The sequence below is a fragment of the Haliotis cracherodii genome, unplaced genomic scaffold (assembly GCF_022045235.1).
Source record: "Haliotis cracherodii isolate W230 unplaced genomic scaffold, xgHalCrac1.p SCAF_31, whole genome shotgun sequence".
In the NCBI taxonomy this organism is placed as follows: domain Eukaryota; kingdom Metazoa; phylum Mollusca; class Gastropoda; order Lepetellida; family Haliotidae; genus Haliotis; species Haliotis cracherodii.
Window position 1 is genome coordinate 494,513 of NW_027266288.1, and position 13,425 is coordinate 507,937.

General features: G+C 40.4%; 1 pseudogene; it reads right to left on the bottom strand.

The window, feature by feature from the left end:
* Window positions 1–1,989: 1,989 nt before the first annotated feature.
* On the bottom strand, window positions 1,990–6,317 carry LOC139477136 (uncharacterized; annotated as a pseudogene).
* Between the last annotated feature and the right edge of the window lie 7,108 nt (window positions 6,318–13,425).

Below are 13,425 nucleotides of genomic sequence, written 5' to 3' on the forward strand. Positions count from 1 at the left end.
GCCATCATGTACATACAAGCTGTATGACAACTAAAGTAAAACATGTAGAACCCACGAGCACGGGTATTGTGCTGACAAATCTCGAAACATAATCTGGTCGAACCGGGATTCGAACCCACAATCATGGGTTTCTGGCGTGCCCAAGCGACGCAACTCTGCAAAGCAAATCGCGGCGCCTTAGACGGCTGTGCCACCCGTGCCCCCACAATACACAGTAACCATGCACGCATCTTTTGATCATCGATTGTCAGGAATTTAACAATTTACATTGCATACAAATAAAAGCAAGAAACATTCTTCCTTGACGCAAGGGAGAATCACTCAAATCTGTGGATTCTGGGGGGAGTATTAACGAGCACCGAAGGGGCCAGTTGATCCTGCTTCCGAAATCAACCTGTTCCAGTGATTCTCTCTGACTTCTCTCTCTCTCTCTCTATAATTTTGCATAACGACCTATAGTTGCGTCAGTTTTACTTCTTGGTGAGTGAGTATGGATTTACGCCGCTTTTAGCAATATTCCAGCAATATCACGGCGGGGGAACACCAGAAATGGGCTTTACTCATTGTATCCATTTCGGGAATCGAACCCGGGTCTCCAGCGTGACGAGCGAACGCTTTAACCACTAGGCTACCCGACCTTTACTTCTTGGAAATATACGTTCAGGTGGTCAGTTCGAATTCGTGGCTCAGAATCAACTGCAAGAACAATAGCATGACGTTCTGATAATGGTTTATCGTTGAATACAGTTGTTCTGATGTTGTCAAAGGTAGTCATCGTCACAAACGTTTCCTACACATCATTCCGAACTGGAGGATTTAACACTGGTGTCGTGTGCAGAAAGGCAATTCTGGTGTGACGTTATAGGTCACGTGTCACTTGAGGTCTTCCAGCATTTGAGAAGCACTGGAGGGTTTCCTTCGGTTGCTAAATGCTAACTGAATGTGTGGAATGTGTGGAATATGTGGAATGTGTGGAATTTGTGGAATGTGTGGAATATGTGGAAGGTGTGGAATATGTGGAAGGTGTGGAATATGTGGAAGGTGTGGAATATGTGGAATGTGTGGAATATGTGAAATATGTGGAATATGTGAAATATGTGGATAATGTGGAATATGTGGAATGTGTGGAATATGTGGAATGTGTGGAATATGTGGAATGTGTGGAATATGTGGAATATGTAGAATGTGTGGAATGTGTGGAATATGTGGAATGTGTGGAATATGTGGAATGTGTGGGACGTGTGGAATATGTGGAATGTGTGGAATATGTGGAATATGTAGAATGTGTGGAATATGTGGAATATGTGGAATGTGTGGAATATGTGGAATGTGTGGGACGTGTGGAATATGTGGAATGTGTGGAATATGTGGAATTTGTGGAATATTTGGAATGTGTGGAATGTGTGGAAAATGTGGAATATGTGGAATATGTGGAATGTGTTCAATACGTGGAATGTGTTGAATGTGTTGAATGTGCGGAATATGGTTAATGTTTGGAATATGTTGAATATGTGGAATATGTGGAATATGCGGAATATGTGGAATGTGTGGAATATGTGGAATCCTGGCAGTCGTAAAGATATAAAATCGAGTACGGGCCAAGGTTGGGCATTGTTCTATATACAGCAAATTGTTAGTTATTGACAGACGTGTTGAATAAATACTCCCATGAAAGTACACTGTATGCGACAAGTAAACCACCTCTTAATCATTTTTCTTAAGAACGTTGTTTTCGTGTTTTCCTCCTACCTCTCCCCTTTCTTCTTCTATTCTTTCTATCTTTCTTTTCACCCTTTTCAGCCTTTCTCCCCTTTCTCCCCTTTCTCCCCTTTCCCCCCTTCCCCCTCTTCCGTCCCCTGTGTTTTCTACTTTTACTATCCCCGCATCCCTTGAAGACGTCCTTCACACATATGTGGTGGTTGTCGCCCTTTTGCTGTTCCTGTAAACATACACCGAAACATTTAATTTGTTTCAATATAAATCGAGCGTTCATTGTCTCTGTAGCCTCTGAGGAAAGAGTGATGTTGCAGCTTTTGTTTTCTGACCAGTTCAAATCCTCGTCATGAATTTTTGTGAGAGTGGCACCGATGCGTTCATTAGGAGTACACGTATACAACATGGCCGCTTCTGTTTGTGTTTTCTTGTATATCTGCAGCAGGTGCCCGGTGTATTGAGACAAGACGTGGATAGCGGCCAGATGGCTCTCTTGCTTCTGAATCTGAACCCGGCAAAGACAGAGAAGAGCAGAGTTAGACTGATTATAGACACGGGGAAATCCTTATGTACTGTATCCGGACAAATTTTATAAATCATGTATTAATATTAACAAAATATAAATAAAATAATAATATTATAATAATTGATATACAGTCAACTACGGTTATAACGAACTCGAAGGGACCACTAATTCTAATTCGTTATAACCATAGTTCGTTATAAGTATATGTATAATAAATATACACAAAATGGACGGGACCCAGAATTTTTTTTCAACAGTTCGTTATATCCGCATGTTCGTTATAAGCGTTTTCGTTATAAACGTAGATGTTACCAGATGTTAGCGAAAAGGGATGTTTATCCCGCCCGAGCAGTGGCACCCGTCAAAAACACATGCAAGGCCTGATCAAGAAACTTTTGTTCAAGATTCGTTTGACAATCTTTTGCAGTACTCGTCGGAAGATTTTTTTCAAATGTAAACAAGTCCGATAAATCGTTACTTATGTACATTATTTCACCTAGCAGGAACTACTTGTTATAAGCTGCATATGTCGATAGGTTGGGTTGTCGAAACTTACCCCTTTCAGGAGATTCCTCTTGGCTGGACAGAGTATGTTCCCATTTGTTGTTCCAGGCCACTTGTCAGGTAGCTTGAAACACAACATACAGGTGAGTGAGTGAGTGAGTGAGTGAAAGAGTGAGTGAGTGAGTGAGTGAGTGAGTGTGTGGGTGAGAGAGAGTGAGTGAGTGAGTGAGTGAGTGGGTGAGTGAGTGAGTGAGTGAGTGAGTGAGTGAGAGTGAGTGAGTGAGTGAGTGAGTGAGTGAGTGAGTGAGTGAGTGAGAGAGAGAGAGAGAGTGAATGACTGATTCAACGAGTGAATGAGTGAGTGAGTGAGTGAGTGTGTGAGTGAGAGAGAGAGAGTGAGTGAGTGAGTGAGTGAGTGAGTGAGTGAGTGAGTGAATGACTGATTCAACGAGGGAATGAGTGAGTGAGTGAATGACTGATTCAACGAGTGAATGAGTGAGTGAGTGAGTGAGTGAGTGGGTGAGTGAGTGAGTGAGTGAGTGAGCAATAAAGAAGCTGTTTGACGGCGGTCTATAAACCAGTGACTGAAAGCATGGGCATGACAGGTTACCGAGCCAGACACCCAATCCACATCTCAGTAGTCCCGTTCGCTGTCTTGCTGCGTGTTTAAGGGGCAAGGGACCTGAGCTGATGATGAGCCTAACCAGCCTGACTGTGCCAGGATCACCCGAACCCTCTTTGTTGCAATTCTTTATTTCAATATGTAAGATATACTACTACTACTACTTCTATTACTACTACTACTACTACTACTACTACTACTACTACTACTACTACTACTTCCTCTATTACTACTTCTGCTACCACTACTACTACTACCACTACCACTACTACTACCACTACTTCTTCAACTACTACTACCACTACTTCTATTACTTCTACTACTACTACTACTACTACTACTACTACTACTACTACTACTACTACTACTTCTTTTACTTCTACTACTACCTCTATTACTACTTCTACTACCACTACTACTACTACCACTACTACTACCACTACTTCTTCAACTACTACTACCACTACTTCTATTACTTCTACTACTACTACTACTACTGCTACTACTACTACCACTACTGCTACTACTATTACTTCTACTACTACTTCTATTACTACTACTTCTATTACTACTGCTACTACTACTATTACTTCTACTACTACTTCTTCTACTACTACCACTACTTCTATTACTACTACTACTACTACTACTACTACTACTTCTTTTACTTCTACTACTACCTCTATTACTACTACCGCTACCACTACTACTACCACTACTTCTTCTTCTTCTTCTACTACTACTACTACTACTACTACTACTACTACTACTACTACTACTACTACCACTACTGCTACTGCTATTACTTCTACTACTACTTCTATTACTACTACTTCTACTACTACTACTACTACTACTTCTACTTCTACTACTACCTCTATTACTACTTCTACTACCACTACTACTACTACCACCACTACCACTACTACTACCACTACTTCTATTACTACTACTACTACTACTACCACTACTGCTACTACTATTACTTCTACTACTACTTCTTCTACTACTACCACTACTTCTATTACTACTACTACTACTACTGCTACTACTTTTACTTCTACTACTACTTCGTATATTACTACCACTACCACTACTACTTCTATTACTACTGCTGCTACTACTATTACTACTACTACTACCACGAGTAGTACTACAACAAATACTACTACCCCCACCACCACTACTACTACTACTACTACTACTACTGCTGCTATTACTACTACTCCTACAACTACTACTGCTACTGCTACTACTGCCGCAATTAGTACTACTACAACTACTACTACCACCACCACCACTACTACTACTACTACTACTACTACAACGACAACGATTATTTACAGACCACCGTGATATAGCTGGACTATTGCTTAGAGCGGCGTCAAACAACACACATACAAATAAACACACTACTACTACTACTACTACTACTACTACTACTACTACTACTACTACTAAAGTCATGTTACAGTGACAAACAAAGGTTATGAGGGTGATATATGTGAGTGAATATGCTTGTTATATAGGTTCGTGAGGTGAAGTTAAATGTGGTCTGACGTCATGTTTATTCCACTTATGCGCGTGTATGCGTCTGGCTGTTTTTACAAGCCTGGACTAATGCAATCCCGTTAATGCTGAGCACCAGGCAGGGTATCAACAAGTGCCATCTTTTAGCGTATTGAGGTATGGCGCGGCCAGGGGGTCGAACCATCGACCTTTCGCTCTCCAGACAGACGCTCCTGTTGACCACGGAAGCGGTTATATACATAGAATCATGTGTTATACCTGTTTAGATAATTGTTCTGCTGTTTCGGCCAGTATTCCACCTCTGTTACAAACAGCACACGTGTAATCTTTTGGCGTATCATGTCTTGTCTTGCAGTCACAGGACACACCTGAATTATAAACATCACTTGGATCACAATTCATATTAGTTGGATTGTATCATAACATACATTTGAAAAAGGGACCGATATTCGGGGGCTGTTATTTTGCCGAAAGAAACAATTTGTTCCAGTAAAATTTTAAAATTTCACAAATTTTACAAAATGTCACAATTTTTACAAAATTTTACAATTTTTACAAAATTTTACAATTTTTACAAAATTTTACAATTTTAAAAAAAAAATGTACAAAATTTACAAAAGTTTACAAAAGTTTTACAAATAAACTTGTTCACTGGACATGGGCTGTTAAACATTGTTCTACAACTCGCAGTGACTGATAATAGTATTCTGTCATGTGGAGGCGTGGCATTACTCTTTTAAATGTAACACTAATATCATGGAGAGAGACACCATCCATTGTGCCCATGTTGGGAACAGAACCAGCATCTCCATCGCGACGAATCAACGCTTACCCACCGCCTCCTTACATATAATGAATATACTTGTTCGAATGTTACAAATGAGTTATCACAAGTCACCAGTTAAAATTATAATAAATAAGTAAACGCCACTTGCAAATGGATAAAAAACGGATACTTTGCTCCGGTAACATTATTATAGTTATAGGTATAGCCGAGACCAACATATTTACACATCTATTAAAATATTCAGGTAGTGCCAATGAGTGAGTGAGTGAGTGAGTATGGTTTTACGCCGCCTTTACTCAATATTCCAGCAACATCACGGCGGGGGACACCAGAAATGGGCTTCACACATTGTACCCATGTCGGGAATCGAACCCGGGTCTTCGGCGTGACGAGCGAACGCTTTAACCACTAGGCTACCCCATCGCCCCGTATTGTAAATGAACCTACCTAGGATTGTTGCTCCAATGATTAAAACTGTGCCAATATTCATCACGCAATGAGTCGCTGATCAGTCGAATTGATGCCAAATCAACATTTAATACCTTTTATATAAACTACAAAATCCTACTTGCGATGGGGTTTCCAATGATATTTTTTCAAATATTAAATATTTTTGGATACTTACATGAAGTCATGTCGGGTATCGGTTACCATAGTTAAACAAAGAGACACAACTGTGGCAAGCGTGACGAAGTTTCACATCGCTCTACTTGGAGAGTGTCTGCGCCAAGGTGAAGCTTTAGGCTGCTAACTATTACTGTTATACTTCACTCCCACACTGAGCTGCCGGTTTCACACATGCACCTCGCTACTTCCGTGTAAAACCCGTGGCAAAAGACGCTGAGGTCATTTATGATAACGACACCCGTGAAGATCCGGGGTAGAATAGGTCTTCAGCAACCCATTCTTGTCGTAAAAGGCTAGTATGCTTGTCGTAAGAGGCGACTTAAGGGATCGGGTGGTCTGGTTCGCTGACTTGGTTGATGCATGTCATCGTATCCCAATTGCGTGGATCGATGCTCATTATGTCAATCACTGGATTGTGTGGTCCAGACTCGATTATTTACAGACCGCCGTCATATAGCTGGAATATTGCTGAGTGCGGCGTTAAACAACAAATAAACAAACAAACAAACAAACTTACCGATGACGAGTAGTCACTGAAAACCACTCAACACAGGTGGACGTTTGTCTACCCAGGTATTTGGCGTTCATTTGGACAAGGGGCGAAGTTATTAAGGTTCCATTTTATCACAAATCTGAAACAATGTCAGAAATGTTTTTATTAGATGTGAACATCTGAAGTGTACAATACACATATTTCAAGTCACTTTCATTCGACCCAAGTTGGTATACGGTTGATCATGGTATAAATTGAACATGTTTTTCTCAGAGTTGCGTCCCATAGACGTGACAGAAATCTATGGTAGCCTGTTCGAATCCTCAAATCGCTCAGATGCCGTTTCTAGGTTTGTCAGATCATGGGTTTCACCACGAAGTGTAATATATTCTTGATCATAAAATGTCCTCAATGGTAAATGTCTGGCCCTCTATCACTTCAGGCTTTTCAGCAGCATCTAGCTGACAAACGTGATATAATGTAAATTGACTGTGCGGAACTCAAGCGTCACCGAACACAATCACGCACTCACTCGTGACACTTAGATAACATTTGGATAAAAATCAGCAGGGTACACATTCGTGACATTTAGATCAAATTAAAGGTGACATCGGCCTGTCGCTCAGAATGAAGATCTTTACACTGTCTAAGAGTTAAGAGATTTATATTTACCCCAGTCTTATCGAGATACACAATCTGAATTCCTAAATACAGCGCAATTGTAACTGTAATACAAGACATGTGTTGCGTAAGATGTTTTTGAAGAGCATTTTGTGCATCCATACGCTCATGTCACCTCTCTTTTTGAGGATTCTTTTTATATATGGCTGGTTGTTGTATGGCTGTCAGTGTAAACATGAAGTCACACGCACTAAATAACATTTACCTTTAAGGTAAGAAATTGTGATAAAAATATGATAAGAATTCCGACGTTCATACAGTTTGGCCCTCACTCTATGAAGGTTCATACTCCAATGAACTCACACAAAGTGAAAGTCAATTCTTAATTGTAATACAAGACACATTGTGTTGCCACCTTGATCTCTTCTCCTATTTCAGCACATCTTAGTGGCGGCCTGTGAAGATCCGGGGTAGAATAGGTCTTCAGCAACCCATGCTTGCCGTAAAAGGCGACTAACGGGATCGGGGGGTCAGGCTCGCTGACTTGGTTGATGCATGTCATCGATCCCAATTGCGTGGATCGATGGTCATGTTGTCAATCACTAGATTGCCTGGTCAAGACTCGATTATTCAAAGACCGCCGTCATATAGCTGGAATATTGCTGAGTGCGGCGTTACACAAACAAACAAAACATCTTAGTGGGAACCACTCGAGGTATAACAGTCGTATTTAGGTCAAAATAGTTTATTTGCGTAAACGACATCCTGACCATATACAAATGATTAAACACATTGTTTGGTATGGTGTACACATTTACACATCTACAAAGACATTTGTGATAATTGCATTTACACAATAAAGTATATGAAGTGGTTAACACTTTTAGTGACATATCAAAGAAAAGTAAAGAGACCAAACCTTTTAATATACATATGTTGGACATGTCCTCAAAATGTCTTTCATAAATCGTTTTCAAAGCTGTTTTAGACCTTGAATACTCAACGCTCATCAAACAACATTTAAGCAACATTCGAATGACCTTCTTTGAAAGAAACCCCTCTTTGAATGAAAGAGCACTGAGTATGATTGTACGTCAAAGTTTGTGAAATGTAGACACAAATGGCTTGAGGTGCTGGAATATAGCGCCACACAACGTTTTCTAAACACTTTATTGTTTTTTAATACATACAGTGTATAGATATGTCGTGTTTTAACTGCTTTCTTTGTATTCCTGTACAGGTGGAAACATTAGTTTTCTTAATTAAAATTATTTTTGAATTGAATTCAATTATTGAATGATATAAAAGTTTAAGTTATACCTCTTGGTCAAATTCTCCTATTTTGATGTCGCCAATCCAAGAAAAAAGTCCGATGCAAATGCATAAAATATGGAGAAACAGATTAACGAGGAGGAGATCCCTTTAATCAGATCCCTGTGGACATATTTACTCATCTTCCATTCCTGATTTACAATAAAAATATGACCGCCTCCGTGGTCAAATGGTAGAGCGTCCGCCCGGAGAGCGGAAGGTCCGGGGTTCGATCCCCAGCTGCGTCATACCAAAAGACGTTAAAAGATGGTACTTGTTGTTACCCTGCCTGGCGCTCGGCATTAAGGGCTAAATCAAGGACTGGTCGGTTCGGAGTCAGTATACTGTGTCAGAGTGGGGTATTAATGTTAAACTGCGGCATGGTATCTCAGTGAGCTAGCACTATAAATCGGCATCAGTCCGGACTAGTACAAGCAGCCAGACGCAGACACAATATCTATCAACATTCAGAAACTTGGTGTCACTTAGCGTGTGTTACTTTTTGACCATAAAATGACATTCTCATTTGATTACAATATGTACTGTCAGAAGCTATATAAATACTGCAATCTTTAATTGTGTTTGGACATTAGAAATCGAAAGCAGAAAACACTTCTCTCAGCGTGTGTTCCTTTTTGATCATAAAATGACATTCACATTTGATTACAATATGTACCGTCAGAAGCTATATAAATACTGCAATCTTTAATTGTGTTTGGACATTAGAAATCGAAAGCAGAAAACACTTTGACTTCCCTCATGTAAACTACACAAACATTGGCATTTCTATGGCATAACAAATTGAATTGTTTATAAGTGAGAAACTGGTTTCTTTCCAGCTCTGTCATGACGTATAAAGATGCAGTGAGACGGTCGTCTTCCTTCTGACCAACTTCAGTAAAAGTAATGTCCCGTTTACTCTCTGTGTCACTTTGTTTACATGTAAGCCTTCCTAGTAGTAATGTCAGGGTTTCTAGATTATCAGGGTCCTGATTAATGAGGTGTCGCTGCATACACAACTCCAAGGCAGTTATATAGGAAAGGCTAATTACACGATGTATATGCAGAAAAGCATTGGTACTATCAATAACATTTGTTTTGACGTGTTCAATGGGTGGGTTTGAAACCACTATGAAATAATAATTTCCTTCTGTTTGTAAAAAGCTGTTAAAACTTCCCATGTAAACAAAAGAAACTTTCTGTTACATGGTTTTGTTTCGCATAGATTGTCACGTACGTAAATATGAAAAACCGGAATGTTTACATTACACATACTCATGTCTCTATGGGCAATAAATATTGAGCAGATAATGAGATAACAGGTGTTAGGTTAGATGACGGGCGTAATCTGTGAGATGGCATGTTTACAATGTGTACAGATAGGTGAGTGAGTGAGTGAGTGAGTGAGTGAGTGAGTGAGTGAGTGAGTGAGTGAGTGAGTGAGTGAGTGAGTGAGTGAGTGAGTGAGTGAGTGAGTGAGTGAGTGAGTGAGTGAGTGAGTGAGTGAGTGAGTGAGTGAGTGAGTGAGTGAGTGAGTGAGTGAGTGAGTGAGTGAGTATGGTTTTACGCCCTTTTTAGCAATATTCCAGCAATATCACGGCGGGGGACACCAGAAATGGGCTTCACACATTGTACCCATGTCAGGAATGGAACCCGGGTCTTCGGCGTGACGAGCGAACGCTTTAACCACTCGGCTACCCGACCGCCCCGTACAGATAGGTGTCTGCTGTATATACACTTAGAAAATATTTAAGCACTTCTGGCTCTATATTTCCACACAAAACGATCATTTATTATTTAACAGTATCTTGTATTTATTTTTAAAGGAACACATTCGCTAAACACGAATAATCCCAATATGTATACTTGGAAAAACAATTTATAGTAATTATTAACTACATTTGTCTATTTGTCTAAGACAGAAATGTCATGGCAGACAAGTGGAGGACATTTCCAAATTGGACACATCAGTGACTTACATGATGTCCGATGAAACCCAGTGTCCGGATTTATGAAGTTCCGCTGTATACAAGTCGTTGCTCGGTTGCAACATGGGGCATTAATTACAGTAGCAGTGGTGTGACTTTCAAGTAAAATTATAATCTACTGCAAGGCAAACTAAGGAAAACTCGGCGAGACCATTGCGTTTTGAGACAGTAGGCATTCTGCAGCAATGGCAGAATCCATTTCCATTATAGAGGGGACTAAGGTGGCGTAACGCACTGCACGTGAAGTTCATGCCCTACGCCTGTGTGTCAAAGCGCCACGTCGACTCGCCCAGAGCCAACCTTCCACCCCTGCTGTTGTGATCCACTGCACGGAGTATGCAGATCCGCGGGTTTAATGGTCAGGTCGTGATGCTCCTTACATGTTTTAGTAGCTGTACCTACGTACTATTGGATTTTCCGAACGCTCTGCCAAACCAAACAGCACTAAATTAGAAAAAAAGACCGCATATTCCTGAATTTGAGTGGGTGAGTTGGTATTAACGCCGCTTTTAACAGTATTCCAGTTATATCACGGCGTGTCAGCTTGATGTGGGAGGAAAGCCCGAAGTGATGCAGGCCTCAGACGTTTACCTCTTCTTTGAAACCCACGAGCACGGGTATGGTGCTGACAAACCTAGAAACATGATCGGGGCGAACCGGGATTCGAACCCACAATCATAGGTTTCTGGCGTGCTCAAGGGACGCAACTCTGCACAGCGAATTGCGGTGCCTTAGACGACTGGGCCACCCGTGCCCCCTCCTGAATTTGAAATGTGCAAAAAAGGATATTGATTCGTTAAGCTTAGCAACATTCTCAAACAAAATTACTTTTTGTCCCACATTTTTTTCAAATATCAGCAACACCAACAGTTTAATTTTTCTACACAAACACCAACATCCATGTTGTTCAATTATAGGAACGTGGACTTGGCTGCTCACAACGTAAACTCCACTACATGTCGCCACCAAAATGTTGGTCATATATTGTGATAATTGGCATACCAATTGACAATAAAAACATTGGACAGTTATTCTTACATGATCCAAAATATCGTGAACAGCCTGCTATCAACTGGGATCACAATTTTAAAATCATTACGGCTGCTGCAGTTAGCCAAAAGAGACTATGAACCTGTTGAATGTCTTTTCGAGCGGGTTAAGTCAGTACGTGATGTTATCAATGGTAGATTGCACAAACTAAAAACAGAGGCGAGAGAATGGCTCTCATTCCAAGCCTGTCATCCCTCCAGAAAAGTTTGCAGTTATTCCATTTGACAAGGCCTCAAATAACGTTACCGTTATATGTGAGCATCACTACATTTATATATATGACACATCAAGCAATGCCACATGTAAGGCCAGTGTGTTAACGGGGCGGATGGGTAGCCTAGTGGTCAAAGCGTTTGCTCGTCACGCCGAAGACCCTGGTTCGATTCCCGACATGGGTACAATGTGTGAAGCCAATTTCTGGTGTCCCCCGCCGTGATATTGCTGGAATATTGCTAAAAGTGGCGTAAAACCATACTCACTCACTCACCCCACCCAGTGTGTTAACTGAGGAAGAAATCGTCTAAAACTTCACATCAGTACCATCGAGACTTTATTTTTTATCCGAACAAATAGAAAGACATTCCAAGAAATGTACCACCAAACCTCTGATACACATATGCTTTAAGCAGATATTTCTTATGATTATGGAGAGAGTTGTTCCAGAATAATCTTCCAAAATATTGAATTGGCGTTATAATGATGTAACAGTAGGAGAAATGTATACTTCTACGAACATGTAAATGCTTATAAAAGCGACAAAATCATTTCAACAAGCATCAGGAATCGCCATTGTACGATTCCGACTATATCAGAAGCATATCATTGTTGTAAATATTCTACACGTTGTAAATGTAACATTCACAAGCCTACACTTGTACATGTGACATTTACGCTAATTGTGTCTTAGCATACATTTATGCCTGAAGTGTATACACATATGCTAAATCCAACTCTGTGAGGAAATTTATATTCACAGCTCAGCACGATATAAAAAAAGAAAAGAATTTTAAACGGGAAATTATAACATTTAGCGCTTTAGTAATCACACCTACACATATAATAAGTATAAGCCACAACTATAAAGGTGATGTCATACATTCTTATGAATTCCTTCTAAAGTTCCTGTTGAAATTGCATCAAAAGAATACATATCCTTGATTTTTTGTTAAATTAACCAGCAAAGGTTCTACATTCACGCATAATATTTTAAATATTTTTTGGTCAATATTTTTATACAGTGGCACCCCGTTTATCCGCAAATCATTTCAGGAACGGTTGGTTCACACATCAAGGGGCACATGAATGATCCATAAACCCTGAGATTTTATAGTTCTAGTTCTAGGTCTAGTTATAGTTCGGACATTTTGAACGTTTAGTTTTGCAATCCGGATTAACGGAGGTTTATTTTAACACAAGCAGTAAAATACGGGGGCACGGGTGGCCCAGTCGTCTAAGGCGCCGCGATTTGCTGTGCAGAGAAACCTATGGTTTTGGGTTCGAATCCCGGTTCGCCCCGATTAGGTTTCTAGGTTTGTCAGCACCATACCCGTGCTCGTGGGTTTCACCTGAGACCTGCATCACTTCGGGCTTTCCTCCCACATTAAGCTGACACGCCGTGATATAACTGGAATACTGTTAAAAACGGCGTAAAAA